This window comes from Theropithecus gelada, chromosome 15 (assembly GCF_003255815.1).
Source record: "Theropithecus gelada isolate Dixy chromosome 15, Tgel_1.0, whole genome shotgun sequence".
Taxonomy (NCBI): Eukaryota; Metazoa; Chordata; class Mammalia; order Primates; family Cercopithecidae; genus Theropithecus; species Theropithecus gelada.
In genome coordinates, this window is record NC_037683.1 from 40838404 (window position 1) to 40854234 (window position 15831).

Genomic DNA, 15831 nt, shown 5'->3' on the forward strand with positions numbered 1-15831 from the left:
CTTGCCCAGCTAGTTTTTTGTATTTTTTTAGTAGAGACAGGGTTTCACTGTGTTAGCCAGGATGGTCTCGATCTCCTGACCTTGTGATCCGCCCGTCTCAGCCTCCCAAAGTGCTGGGATTACAGGCTTGAGCCACTGTGCCCGGCCGGCTATTTGTTTTTTTCTTACTGATCTACAGGAGTTCTTTATGTATTCTGGATACTAATTCTTGGTTGCTTTTGCAAATATTTTCTCTGTGTGGCTTATCTTTTTGCTTTCTTTATGCTCTCCTACTAGCAATGAATTCATAATCTGAATAATATTGTTTGCTTTGTTGGCATTAGATTTCTTCAAATATTTTGAAATTGTGTCTGCAGGTTCATTTTTGCTTTTCATTTGTTTGCTTTGTTTTCCTTTTTTCTCCTTGTTGATACACACAGCATCTTCCACCCAGCTCCTAGTCCATTATAACAATCTGGTCTTACACAGATCTCCTGGAGCCCTATCTCCAGTGATATTAGGGATGTCACAATTACTATCAGTGAGCTAGTGAGTAGCTTCCTGACCTGAGGCTTGGATGGTGTCTTGTTTCTGCCACTTCTCTAGACAAACAGCCTTCTCTAAGGTTGTAGCCTCATAGTGAGGCAAAGAATATTCCAAAATTCTAAGAATTTTCTTGCCCTTTGCACAAAAATGACCACCTTTTAATCAGTGAGAAGGAAGGAGGCATCTTCCTGAGCCCTATTCCGAAATCATATTCTACAGGACTGCTGTTTATTCCCAGTAAGTGCTTTTATTATTAACTTCTAGACAATTGGCAGCTGATCCTCAAAATATTCTGGATCCCACCTCTACATTTTTTCCCAAAATGGCTACCATATTTTCTATATCTGTCTCCCTGGGGCCTTTGCTATTTGCTTCCTCTTCAGCTGAGATAATTACTTTAGCAGATTTCAATGCTCAAGACTTGACTAAAACTGTCTACAGTGACCTCTCTCCCCACTGGAGTACTGAAGAGGCCAGATGTTTTCCAAAAACCAATACTTTGAGACCTACATGTTTTCCAATTAATTTCTTTGCATTCTTGTTCTCTCTGTGTCCCCAGTGCTTATATTTTCTGTCACTGTACTTGGAGAGAAAAACAAATGCTCACTATGTATACAAATGTTCACCATATTTTTTTGTTCATTTACAAATTGGTATATAATTTTGGCCTAGAAAAATAACTATATTTATAATAGCACACACAAATTTAAAGTAGGTACTCTGTCATAGTTCATTTTAAATCCTAACTATATTATATACCCAAAATACATTACTTAAAATTGAAATGGAAAAATAGAAACATGATTTGTTATTAATTCTAATGATAGCTATATAATTATGTATTTATAAACTCTTAAGGCATTTACTGTATTAATTTTTAAAAACAATTACTATCCCTAGGAAGTATATAGGTCACAAATATCAGTAATTTCATTACATCAAACTTTTCTGTAGTGGTTGCAGACACAAATGAGTTTTGGAAATACCACAATAGTGTTGGGAGAGGCAATCTGCCCTGAGCCTTGAGTGTCCCTGAACGTACTAATTGGGTATGCCAATAATGCAAAAGCTTGACTCCTCTTTACTGGGACCATTTTTCAGAGTGGGGTTTGGAGTGAGCAATCTTGAGTGATGAGGTAATGTCACCCACTGGGGCAAAGAGGAAGCAGGCTTGCTTACTACTCTATTTACTAAAAGCTGGAGATTCCCAAAATTTAGCAGTCTTTAGATGTCATGCAAACCCACTGTGTGCTGGGCCCATCCGAGTCCTCTATATTGCCCCCATAATCCTTGGGGGGAGGGAAACTGGTGCAAACAGATAAGTACTCCTAGCTATGCCATTAGTAATAATACTTTTTGTCTCTGATGGGAGTCTTGTGTCTTCTGCCAGCATCTGCAGCTAACTTATTACCTTGTAAATAGGGTTAATTAAATGCCAGAACTGGCCGGGCGCGGTGGCTCAAGCCTGTAATCCCAGCACTTTGGGAGGCCGAGACGGGTGGATCACGAGGTCAGGAGATCGAGACCATCCTGGCTAACACGGTGAAACCCCGTCTCTACTAAAAAATACAAAAAAGCTAGCCGGGCGAGGTGGCGGGCGCCTGTAGTCTCAGCTACTCGGGAGGCTGAGGCAGGAGAATGGCGTGAACCCGGGAGGCGGAGCTTGCAGTGAGCTGAGATCCGGCCACTGCACTCCAGCCGGGGCGACAGAGCGAGACTTTTCCTCAAAAAAAAAAAAAAAAAAAAAAAAAAAAAATGCCAGAACTGACAAGACGGTAAAAGATGATAGGATGCTGACAGGGACATAGTTTTCCTTTCTTTTTTCTTTTCTTTCTTTCTTTTTTTTTTTTTTTTTGACAGAGTCTCATTCTGTTGCCCAGGCTGGAGTGCAGTGGCACGATCTCGGCTCACTGCAACCTCTGCCTCCCGGGTTCAAGCAATTCTTGTGCCTCGGCCTCCTAAGTAGCTGTGATTATAGGTGTGTGCCCTCACGCCTGACTAATTTTTGTATTTTTAGTAGAGATGGGGTTTCACCATGTTGGCCAGGCTGGTCACGAACTCCTGACCTCAAGTGATCTACTCACCTCGGCCTCTCAAAGTGCTGGGATTACAGGCATGAGCTACTGCACCTGGCTGGAGAGACACAGTTTTCTTGAGGAGTAAGGACAAGAACCCTAGAGGCCCATTCTCAGGTATACTCAGGTTCAAGGATGAGAAGACCCCCTGAGACCATGCCCAGGTGGTGGGCAAGGTTAAGGGGCAAGTGACCCCAATATTCTCTCTGTTAAATGAATCTGAATGGTGAGAGGTGGAATTAAAGCAAGCCACCCAAATACTGCCTTTGTCTTTGCTCACCTTCCTCTGGGCAGGCAAAAGAAGGAATAGTACATGACCATGGGGGCAGCAAGCTGAAAGACCATGTGGTTGTGGCTGCTGGGTCAAGAAATCTCCAAAACAGAAACAAATGGAGAGAACAATGAAGATCTTGCTATTTGACATGGAACTTTAGGTGGGCTGAAAATATTAGAAGTTCATTTGGTTGAGACATGAGTGGGCAGCTGCTCAAAAGTGAATGTGAATGCAAAACCTTGCCTAATAGGACAGAGTCATCTGTCCTATGTATCTGATTCCCGCTGCAGCCTGACTTATTTGGCAGTGAGGACAAAGCACTGGGTATAGAGGTGGCCACTGTCTGAAGCAAAGCTGTTGGCTGCTTAATGGTCCCTTAAATGCCTCGGCCTGGTTTACTGATGCTTTGGCTAAGTTAAAACCTGATGGTGTCCAGTAGGGGGCAGTAGCTGTCCAATCTCAACGACACTCCAGGAGACTGAGGATAATGACCAGTTAGCCCAGTGGGCCGAAATGAAAAGCCATCACCCTTACCTTAGGCAATACTCCCAAAGACTAGCCGTATTTTTACTGATTCTTGGTCTGCTAACAGCACTGTAGTCACCTAGTCTGCCACTTGGAAGACTACAGTTGGTAAATTAAAGATATTCCTGTTTGGGGCCACAAACTAGAAACAAATTGTGGCCAATCAGACACTTTGGGTCACTCACGTAGATACCTACAGTAACAGTAAGGGCCTGCTTTCTGATAAGACCAACTGGAATCAAGTCGCTGAACAAGTCTGCATTGCCTGGTCACTGGAATTTGCCACTAGGATCCATCATCGCACTAGAAAAGGCAATGAATCCACCACAATAGACTGGATACAAAGTAAAAGGTATGTTTTTCATACAGAAGATACTACTGCATACCAGACTTATGTATCTTGCTAAGTTGGCCTAGTTTTCTTGTGGTGAAGGAGTCCACATTACATGGAGGATTGCCCTTGCCCCTTCCCAGCAGGGACCTCTGTCACCTCCTCTTGGGCTCACCTCGTGCCTTTCCACCATAGACATTTTTCAGGTTATGGTGTTGCTGTTCCACCACATGGAGTCACTGCTCCAGTCTGATTAGCCTATTCAAGCTATAGCACTGAGGACCATGTTTCGGGGTTCCTAGATCTTCTATAGTCTGACCATGATATGCCAAACAATGAGCCAATAGTTACGTATTTAACGGACATTCCATGCTCCCTACCATCCTCAGGTATTTGGAATTGTTGAGAGCTTGGAATGGTCTTCTTGAAAATCAACTCAAAAAGATTTCTGGTTCCACCTCTCTTACCTCCTCCTGGTCCAACACTCTTGTATGAAGCAGTTTGCTTACTAACTGTGGCCACCTTCAGAAAGGGTTCATTTCATCCTTGTAGCCTCCTGGGAAATAATCAGGACAAAAGGAGTGGGGGATTATATATATCTATTTTGAAAATTTGGGATTCTACCTGGCCCAACCCTGGTTATCATGCTTCTTTCATTTTCCCAAAAGCAATCTTAGTCTGGTTTGTTTCATATATCCCTTGGGTGGCAGCCAGCCAAAAGGGGGCTTAGAGATTCAAGCCTAATTCTGGTTTACCCACCTGGATTCATTTTGTTCAACTGATACGGTCCCAGATCATAAATATCCATAATGACCATCTGATTGAATGCCCTGCTCACTGAGTCCTTCTACAGTGGTCCACGTAGGCCAAAATGGAAGACATAATAGGTTTCTACATTTGTCCCATATGCACTCTTATCCTTCTACAAGGTATGGGCGCAAGTAAGGGCAGTTGGAGAAAAGGCGAAGTTATATCTAAGGGAACGGGACACATTAACTCTATGGCCAAAGAAGGAAAGCAGCAACTTCATTCCCTAGGAAGGGAACATGTGAGACCTCAGAGGTACAGGGATGGGGAGGACAATTAATACTTTCTTTGTCCTCTGGATCCACAAGTGCATCCTGGCAAAACAAAGATATAGTTAGCTACCTGAATCAAACAGCAGCTGAGGCCAGCCATCTGACCTGCTTCTGTGTCATCTCTGACCATGTGCTTGCTATGAAACAGAAAAATTCACATGGGCATTGGTGGTTCTTAATTCTTTTGTTGTGCTTGATACCATCAATGACAGCTCCTGAATGTGGACCCTCTTGTATACATGGAAGTAGAGGGACTGGCACAACCTTATTTTAACCTGATGTATACAAATCCATACGCTTCTTCTGACATGCAAGAAGCTTTGGATTATGCCATGCATGGCAACTGAAGCAACAACTATTGGTGATATTGCCCATGTGGCTTAGACAAATCAATGTAATGGTGATCCGAGTTTAATGTCAAATCCTGAAATAAAGTGAATTGTGCCTCTTCAGGCTGTATGTTTGTATGTAGGAAAGAGTAGGCCATGGTATATTCCACCTTTGAGTTTGGGGGTTGCTTTTTGGCCCCTGTAATATAGCACCTCCTGTAACTATCTGCAGTGAGGCCAAAGATTAGCATGTCAGTCTAAATTCCCTTGCATGGGTCACAATAAATAATAGACCAGCCTTAGATTACATCCTAGTTGTATAAAGTAAGATCTACTTTCTCCTCTGGGGCTTATTCACAGTTGATTTAGTCCAAGATACTGAGGGACATAGTTGAAGCCAGTATTACAGGATGTTTTTATCCTGCTACTTGGAGTCTTGTTAAGTGCTGTATGAGACAAATTAAAGTGATGGTCCTTGTCTCTCTTGGTAAGATTAATAAGAGTAGCTGATGTAGTGGCATACTCATGTCAAGACAATGCTGGGCTGAGCGGTGAGTTGTTGGAAGAGTCAATCTACCATGGGCCTGAAGCATTCCTAAATGTTCTTACTGGGTATGCCAAGAATGCAAAGTCTTGGCCACTCTTTAATTAGGTAATTATTCAGGGTTGTGTTTGCAACAAGCAACTGGAGAGAGGAGATAATGTCTTCCTCTTGGTTTACTAAGTGCTTACTATAAAAGTGGCAGATTCCTGAAGCTTGGTGTTCCTCATTTGTGAATAAAACCCACTGTGTGCAGCCTCTGCAACTTCCACATGTTCTCTGGGGGCAAGGGAAGCATAGAGGTGGTGCTCATTCTTTTTGCTGTGTTGTGAGTAATAAACAACTTTGTCTCTGACCCCAGAGTCTCATATCTATTGTCAGCATCCATGAAACAGTAACTGACTAACTTCTTAGCTTATATTTAGGGTAAAATCACACCTCAAACTCTGCAAATAATTCAATATCATTGTAATATGAAATGCATTGTAAAGGCCAGGTATGGTGGCTCATGCCTGTATCCCAGCACTCTGGAGGCCGAGGTGGGCAGATTGCTTGAGCCCAGGAGTTAGAAACCAGCCTGAGCCACACAGTGAGACCCTTTCTCTAATTCAAAAAAAGAAAAAAGAAAAGAAATGCACTGTAAGAAGTAAAAAGTAAGATCGGAGAGGTGAGCAGGGGTTATAAAATGGATAGTCTAATATGTTATGATAAGGAGCCTAAAGTTGATCATATTGGTGAAAAGGAGTGCTATAGACTGAATATATGTCCCCTCAACCCCCACCCCACCAATTCATGTGTTGAAATTCTAACTGTCAATGTTATGGTATTAGGATACAGGACATTTGGAAGATGATTACATCACGAGGGTGGAGCTCATAAATGGGATTAGTACCCCTAAAAAGAAACCTCAGAGAGCTCTTTCACTCCCTTCTGTCATATGAGGATACAGCAAGAAGACAGCCATCTATGAAGCAGGAAGCAGGCTCTCACAAGACACAGAATCTGCTGGTGCCTTGATCTTGCACTCTCCAGCCTCCAGAACTGTGAGAAATAAATGTCTGTTGTTCCAGCTATCCAGTCTAAAGTATTTTTGTTATAGAAGCCCAAGCAAATTAAGACAGGAAAAAGGAAGATTTATGATGGAAATGACATGATTTGATTTGGGTTTTTAGAAAAGACACTGGAGGTTATGTGAAGCACTGATTTGAGGGGAACAAATCTTTAGGCCAAGCAGAGCAGTAAGGGGGTTATTACAGCAATCCACAATAGAAATGTTGAGAGTTAAATAGAAATAAGGGAACAGATCAGTGAAATACATAAGAAGATTCCTGAATGGCTACCAGATGGAGAGTGTTGCCAACAACTGAAGAGATGGAAGAAAAAATAGGGTTAGGGATGAAAATTTTTGAGTTCTGTTTTTTTTTTTTCCTAAAGTGGAGTTTGAGGCACCTGAAGGGAATCTATGCAGAGAGGTCTAGCAAAAAGAAAAGGTTGGGAGTAGGGAGCAGATATATAGAGATCTGAAGATTAGAAGAGATGGCTAGATTCAAGATATAGATTTATGAGGCATCTATATTAATAGTTGCCTCAATTGTTTTCTCAGAAGACATTAATTTTGTGACATAAATCAAAGAATATAAACTGGAAATAGGAATCTCTACACCCTTCTTGAAATACAAACATAATATAAATATCCACATAAATGGCTCAGTACAATGCGATTATGAGTTAGTTACCACTGCCATATAAAATGTGGAGTAGAAATGGATTAGAAAGGAGAGTGCCTTCTTGTATGCTTAGATAATTTTCTTATCTCAGTTGATTTAGATGTCTGTTTGTACTCTGGTTTCTTAGTCTTTAAAGTGATTTTATAGGGAAGCAAACAATTACAGCAATGAACTCATGAAAGACATAAATTCACTGAGCTACAGAAATGAAACGAAATCTGCATTGCTTTTTCCAGTGACTGGCATTCTTCCTCTTTACTTAAACTTCTGATTGACAAGGCTTAATTCTGTGTTTTATTGCTAAAATTTCTAAGTACTTAACAAATATGATGAGAACCACATCACTAACCTGCCATCTTAAGCGAACCTTTAAAAATATATTTTTTAGTTATTTGATAATTCTCTAAGCAAAGGCTAAGAATGTGCTCCAAAGACAGAATAGGAGCTTTATTTGCTATTTTCCAAGTTTAAGATGTTCATCCATCTGGCAGAGCAGCTAGACAATACATCAGCCAAGAACATCTCTCTGGCTTGAAATAGGTTCTGGCTCTCAAAGAAGATTTGACTGAGGGAAAGGCAACATCTTTAGTTGCTCTGTGGCTGAACTCTTCTAATATTTTCCCCCAATGCCTTCTCCAAGCCTTGGCTCCATCCACTAACTTGGTTTCCATAGGAATAGACAGAGCTATCAAGTGGCACGTAGTCAAACAGCACAAATGAAAGAAGGAGAAAATGTTACTGTCAAAAAAAGGCTTTTCTCTATGAGAGGAAATTATGGAAAGGTATTCTTGACTCTGAGTCTTCCTTATCCAATGCCAGATTTTTCATGTGCTCCTCCTGACTAATATAGCCTATTTAGATTATTATGAAAATTAATCCCTTCATTGGAGAGCCTTTTACATATAGGAAACTAACCAAAAATACATACTGAAAAAAGTTATAAAATGCTGGGATGCTTATTTCCACAAGGATAATTCTGTTGTGCTTGTGAGGTACTCTCATTTATTTAGAGTGGTGCTTTAAATTGGTACAACCTTTTGGGATGATTATAAAGTATATTTGGTTTCTCACAGTTGGTATTTTATTTAAGGACAACTTTTTTTTGGTCTTAAACTCTAGCAAAAGTAGTTCTAAAACTCTAGCATGCATCAAGATCATCTGGAGGCCTTGAAAATACAGAGGCCCTCCCCCAGAGTTTCTCATTCACTAGGCTTGGTGTGGGGACCAAGAATCTGCATTTGTAGCAAGTTTCTGGGAAGTGCTGGTGTCGCTGGTCTAGAATCCTAAACTTTGAGAACCACTATTGAAACAAAGAACCTAATCTAGGAGTTCTCAGTCCTTAGGAGCTTAAAATAAAAAAGTCTGTTCCCATCCTAGATCAATAAAATCAGAATTTCTGGGACTTTGGAATTAATATTTCTTAAATTTTCAGTAGGTGATTAAAAAATGCAACTGGCATTGAGAAGCACTGACCTAATTAAACCATTAATTCAACTTTCAATGGTTATTTTTGATGTAATTAGTCAGTATCAGACTCTATGCTAAGGGTTGGGGAAGCTTTATACAGATGTATGCTCGTATGCAATGCAATATTATAAGCAAGGAAGGGTGAATGCATAAAAAGCGTACAAAAACAGACCACAGAGACAGGATAGAGGATGCACTTAAAAGTCATTCCTTGTGAACTCCCCAAGATGTCCTTGTGAAGAAGGGAAGGGGTTAGAACAGGATGACTTCATGAAAGAGATGGCAGTTGAACAGGATCTTAACTTAGGATCACTAACACTTTGGCACTCCTCGATGTCTCCATCTTGTTCCTGCTCCCAATTTCTTTGATATGGAGGGCAATAAGTATTTTCTGAATTTTATATAAAGTGCTATATAAAGACAGCTTCAAATGTTACTCCCACCCCTTCCAATCAATTTGTCCCCATAAGCTCCTCCTATATGGATATTCTGAAGCCAACATTAGTAAGTTGTGTATATCACGTCATTTAGATCCACTTATTACACGCTCCAATAACGCCCACACTATCCCTCACTTTGACCATAATAGAAAGTGAAACCATATGCAATGCTATTCACTGCTGTTGTACAATGAGATCAGTTCTATGATAGAAAGACACACGGTCGTAAGAACTCTTTAGAGGGGCACCTAACCCAGCTTTGAGGGGTCAGTAGAAGCTTCTTGGAGAAAACAGTGCCTGAGCTGCATGTTGAAAGTATATGCAATTAAGTCAGCTTAAAGTAGGAAGGAAGCTGAATGTGCAAGTATATTGTGTGTGGAGGATGAAAAAGAGGTGACTAGAATGAAAGCTTTAAATACACAGTATGTCTGAGGATAGAGTAGAACTGGGGACACAGGACGCTGAAGCCAAAAAGATAAGCAAGAACTCGATGATGAGAAGTGCAGGGTCAAGGAGTTTGGGTTTTCCTTTCAGTCTTCTAAAGTAGTACTGAAGGATTTAAGCAAGGGAGTGACATGAGAGAGGTCTCAGTCAGAACACCTCCACACCCAAAGGCAAGTCACTGAATTTTTCCTAGCCTCCGTTTCCTCCCACATGAAAAATAAGGAGGGTGGATTATGATCTAAAGCCCACCCAGCTTAATGTTCTTTGACTCTATGATTCTAAAAGGCAGAAGACCCACTCTCTATAGTTACTTCAAAACTAAATGTTTTTTATTCTGACTCAACAATGACTTAATTTCTAATAATTTTTATTTTCCTTAACCACAGGGTAATAGTTTTTACATCCATTTCCTTTTCCCCAATACAGTACAAGTAATTCATTTTCCTAGCATATTGATGTTCGCTTTAGGGGATCCAGAAATGCTACCCCATGGGGAGGCAGTATGGTGTGATAAAAAGAGAATAGATTTTGGAACCAGTCAGATCTGGGTACTTCATTGGCTATATTATTAATAACTGTGAGCAATCTACTTCTCAAAGCCTCAGATTTCCCATTGGCAAAAAAGAAAAAAAGTGACTAGTGCACAACGAGTACTCAACAAATATTGGTTTCTTTCTCAGATACCGTAATTGCTCTCCTCTCATCATAAAAGTAGTCTCTGTAAACAAAATAGCTTTCATTTGCTCCTAATGTTCTCATTGTTTGATGTGCATGATAATCTGTGTAGCCTGTTCTCTTTACTGACCCTGACCAGCCTTCTCAGTAACACTGCAAGCAAGTTATTAAAATATCATGTTTTAATATTAAACTCAGATGCTAAATGCAACAAATCTTTTCTAATTCCTGGTTGCTTTGAAGCACCCCAAGTCTTGTAGGCTCCATCTTTAGTTTTCCAACAATGTACCTTAGTTTTATTGATCCTAGCATGCAGTTTAGAAAAATCAATTCACCTACTCTGTGAAGATGTGTGCCTTTGGGGGAACTGTTTCAAACAACTGATTGAATCCATCTGTTGCGTTCTCTACTTCAGTTCCATACTATGGATGGGATTTCTTAGATGGTGGAAAGAGACAAATATACAGACAAATGTATAAGTAAATTCAATTATACTAAAAAACCTTTACTGAACCTCATTCAGGCCATTCATTAAAGGGTTTAATCAAATGCTGAACATAACTAGTAATCTGACTTAGTAACTATTATCCATTTTCAAAATGGTAGCCTAAATCCTCACAGTGATGATGCTTGAATTCAAAACTGTTATCTTCTAGTCTCACATTTAGCCATCTTTAAAAAATTATATCAAAACATACCTCCATCTGCAAATCAATCCCTGAACTCTATACTGCTCCTCATCTGTCTGCCACCATTCTAGACCTTTTTATTTGAAACTAAGAGGAGCAACTGAGTTGAGAAAGCATAATGCTACAGCTTAGTGGCTGAAGTGAAAAATAAAGATTTGCAGATGAAAGACTATTTTAGGTGTGTCAATTTGTAATTTATGCCAGGGTAGATGTTCTGTTTGGTATAGCTATGTTTTAACTCTAATCTAACTGTTCTTCCAAGTGCAAGCACACTACAATTCTGAAATCAAAGTTTTAGTATCTCCCTCAAGCTCTTTGTGGACCAAATGGAAATAAACAAACATACATTTTAGAAACCCAATCAAAAATTAGAAATTATACATTTTGCATATATTGAAAATTTTGAAAAACTATTAACATTTGGGAAAACAAAGTAAGAAAAAAGTTTACCGACAATTTTATTACCCTAAGCCTAACACAAGCTCTGCTAGCACTTCTGTGAAAACTCTTCTAACCCTTTTTAGTTTTTTTGTTTAACAAGAGAGGGGATTTTTATAGTTTTCATCAAAGTATACATCTAACTGTATATCTTAAATAAGCAGTGGTTTTAAAAATAAGTTGTGTGCTGTGCACAGTGGGTCACGCCAATAATCCCAGCACTTTGGGAGGCTGAGGCGGGTGAGTCACCTGAGGTCAGGAGTTTGAAATTAGCCTGGCCAACATGATGAAACCCCGTTTCCACTAAAAAGAAAAATATTAGCAGGCATGGTGGTGCATGCCTGTATTCCCAGCTACTCAGGAGGCTGAGGCATGAGAGTCGCTTGAATCCAGGAGGCAGCAGTTGCAGTGAGCCGAGATTGTGTCACTGCATTCCAGCCTGGGTGACAGAGTGAGACTCTGCCTCAAAAATAAATAAATAAACAAAAAATAAAAAAAGAATGAATCAATGAATAAATAAATAAATAATTCATTTGGCAGTCATCATCATAATAACAACTCAGGTGTGAGTGGTCAAACAATGCTAACAATAGAGTGGGTTTGAGGGGTCCCAGGATATTTACATAGTTTCAAATTAGCTCCCACAAGATACCTATTATTTATAGTTACAACGGAAAAAATAGTGATGTCACAGCAGAGGAACCTGGCAGGAGCTGCTTTATTCAAGTGAATAATCCAAAGTTAACACCATTACTGGGACAAATTGATGACACATGCTTCCTGATAAGAGGCATCGAGAGGAACACAACATCACTCCTGTGGTATTCTTACCAAAAGTGCATAAACTGAACCTAATTATAAGGAAATATCAGACAAATTAAAAAGGAAGGCTACTGTACAATTTAATTGGCCTGTATACTTAGAACATGTGAATATCATATATACATGTACATACACAAAAAACTGAGAAACTGTTGCAGATTAATGAAGACTAAAAAGACATAGTGATTGAATGCAATGCTTGATCCTGGATTTTTTTTTGTAATAGATGACATTGTTGGGACAATGGGCAAAATCTAAGTAAGATTTTTGGATGACATAATGTTATTTATGTTAACTGCCTGATTGTGATAATTGAGCTGTGGTTATATAAGAGAACGTCCTTGTTTTTAGGAACTATGCACTGAAGATTTAGAGGCAAAGAAGTATCGTACCTGCAACTTACCCCAAATGATTCAGAAGGCAATATCTACACATTCCCATATATCAAGGGAAAGTAGAGAGAAGGATAAAGCACACGTGTCAAAATGTGCACATTTGGGGAATTTGAGAGTATATGAAAATTCTTTGCACCGTTCTTGAAACTTCTCTGTAAATTTGAGATTATGTCAAAACATAAAGTTAGAAAAAAAGAAAAATAACTTTAAATTTTTATTATAAAAATAATAACATGTCCATTAAAGCAATTTCAAAAATAAAGTATAAAGAAAAAAAAAATAAAAAAAAAAAAAAAAAAAAAGAAACATTCTCCAAAGTTTGGAAATAAGGCATGTCCTTTCAATGTCATACAAGGGCATTGTCTAATGAGGCCACCTAAGGGTAATTAATTATATTGAGGAATGCACCTTTGCTTGATTTTGCTGTTTACTATTAATTATGGGTTCAAACTCTGTGAAGTTACATGTTAACTTGGAGGTTTTGTATGGCAGAGATGCAAATAATTTCTGTCCAGTAGCAAAGATAACCCCAAAGGTTATGGCTTTTACTGCTCTGTGGAACATTAATCAGTTTTGTATCCAATCTAGCAATATAATTCTAACGTTTCTTTTTAAACACCTATAAATACCCTATTCCTCAAAATGCTCTCTGAACGAGATTTTTCTTACTGCCTCCCTCATTAATGAGCTAATAAATCTTTGACAGGTGTTCAAAAAAAAAAAAAAAAAAAAAAAAAAAAAAAAAAAAAAAAAAAAAAAGAAAACAATGATCAGCCTGCACCTCTTAAACCTGAGGTAACTGCAGTTTACATTTCTACATACTCTTTTCCTGTCTCTTGTCTAGGAGTTGTTTCTTATCCTTAGATTACATTTACATTTCAAAATGCTCCCTAATTATGCCTTACTTAATATTCACAGTATTCTTGTTGTGAAAGCCAGAATTATTCTCACTACTTAGATGAGGAAATATAAATTCAAAAAGATTAAACTATGAGTTTACTTTTAAAAGATTATCTGTTTATATCCTATAATAGAAAAAAAATCACTAAATAGCTGGTTGAGCATGATTCACAAACTGTCTATGATCTAGTTTCCTGTAAAACGAGAAGTTAATAGTAGATGATTTCTAGGATTCCTTCTAACCTTAAAATGCTACAATTCTAACATGTTCTATCATCACAATTTTTTTTTGTACAGAGAATTTGTAGTGCCTAGCACAGTGCCTCATTTATAGTAGGCACTAGATAAACATTTTTGAATAAATAACAAATGCTTTACAAATTGTAAAATGGATAGTTATAGAGGTTATCAGGATTAAATACTATATGTGAGTGGTTTGTAAAGTGTAATTTATAATTATAATTCATTATAATTATTATTGATGATTTGGAATAGAAAATATAAAACAAATTGCTCATTATTCTAAATTAGAGATTAAAGTTAAGACAACAGCCAAAATACGTCACATTTTTGTACGAATCTAGGACATTTACTATGAAGTTTATTTCTATATTACTCTTGTTTCAAGTATAATTCACCTTATTCTCATCAATAACCAATTTAACTGACTGTTTACAGACAGATGGAGAGACAAATGACAAATTAGTACTCCCCAGGTTTGTGGCATGGACATAAAAAGTGAATTTATTTTTCAAATACCTTTTATAGCCATAGCCTTGCAAGTAGAAGACATCTTATCTAGTTTACTATTGATCCAAATGACAAGGCTGAGCATCAGATTAAGGATATGTCAGAAACCTGAGAAAGGCTACCAACAGATGCAGCAGGATGGCAGCTTCTTTCAAAATGATCTATTAAGGCTACTGTGTTTACAAAGGCAGTTGAGAAAACACAGCACAATATACTGGGTCACCAGCAGAGTGGCCATAAAAACTTTTGATACTAATGTGAACCCCCATACACCAATCATGATACATGTTTATTTTCAGCAATAAAAACTATGCACAGACTTTTGCAGATAAACAAAAGGTACACGACTTTTTTTTTTCACCCCACATCCCTTTCCTATTGTCACAGTGTCTTCTTCAACGAAAGGAAGCATTCCTAAGAGATGACATCTGTTGTGAGATAATGGGAGACACTATATAATTTAAGCTGACTGTCAACCGGAAAGGTCAAGCACAATTCAAGAATTTCATTTTAAGATATTTTCTTTGGTGATATTAAAATATGACATAGCTAAGTAGGTAACGACCAAAAAATATCATGCCAAAATGGAGTCCTAAAACACAGAAATCCTGAAGTATTTCTTATATATAGCACAATATTTTATATAAAAAAGAAACATTATTTTGGGTATAACGCACAAAGCATACTTAAAAAAAAAAAGTAGCGAAACAACAACAAAAAAGGAAACCTGTTCAGAGGTGGGAAAATCTGTTTTTTTGTGATCACCTTGGGATTAGCACATCTTTATGGAAGATCCATTACTTTCTAGACTAGAATGAATTGAAGAATTTTGTGAGAATCATGGGAATAGAAAAAGCTTCAGAAAATTCCCCTTTCAGATGCCCTAGCACATACTTGAACTGGTTTTTCAAAACCCAGAGTGCTCTGAACAATATCAAGAGACCAGTATTTGACACTGTTAAAAACTAAAGAGATAGATAACTGTTGTCTATGTCGATTTAAAACATCAGCCAACTATTCAGCTTCTTTAGTTTGCCTTTTAAACCAGCATATGATGCTTTTTTTAAATAGCAATTATAAAATGTTTTTGTCATCAGCTTAAATAGCAGTGAATAGAAATGAACTGCTTTATCATTATTAAATGCTATAGATCTAACTTGTCAGGACAGCTGGGTTTTCGTCCGGGCTCTAACTAGTTATCTAAACATAAATATATCATTCAATTTATCAAACAATTACTGAGTACCTACTTTGTGTAAGGCATTGTTTTTAGATGTGATGAGTAACAACTTTCTGGGCCTCAGTTTCCTCAATTGTGAAATGAGGAAATTCAATTAAGTTATAAACTAATATTTTTTTAATCAAAGTGTTTTACAGATCACTGTTTCCTTAAGTACTGTTAGTT

At 38.1% G+C, this 15831-nt stretch overlaps 1 protein-coding gene across 3 annotated transcripts in view; it reads right to left on the reverse strand.

The window, feature by feature from the left end:
* INVS (inversin) overlaps positions 1 to 15831 on the reverse strand; it is a 190414-nt gene that overhangs the window by 86926 nt on the left and 87657 nt on the right. Inside the window, exon 4 of one of the 3 annotated variants that reach the window (XM_025358988.1) lies at positions 4198 to 4286. The exons of the other annotated variants lie outside the window; for them this stretch is intronic. The gene's annotated coding sequence lies outside the window, so the exon portion shown is untranslated. The remainder of the gene's footprint in view (positions 1 to 4197; positions 4287 to 15831) is intronic. 3 annotated transcript variants of the gene reach the window in all.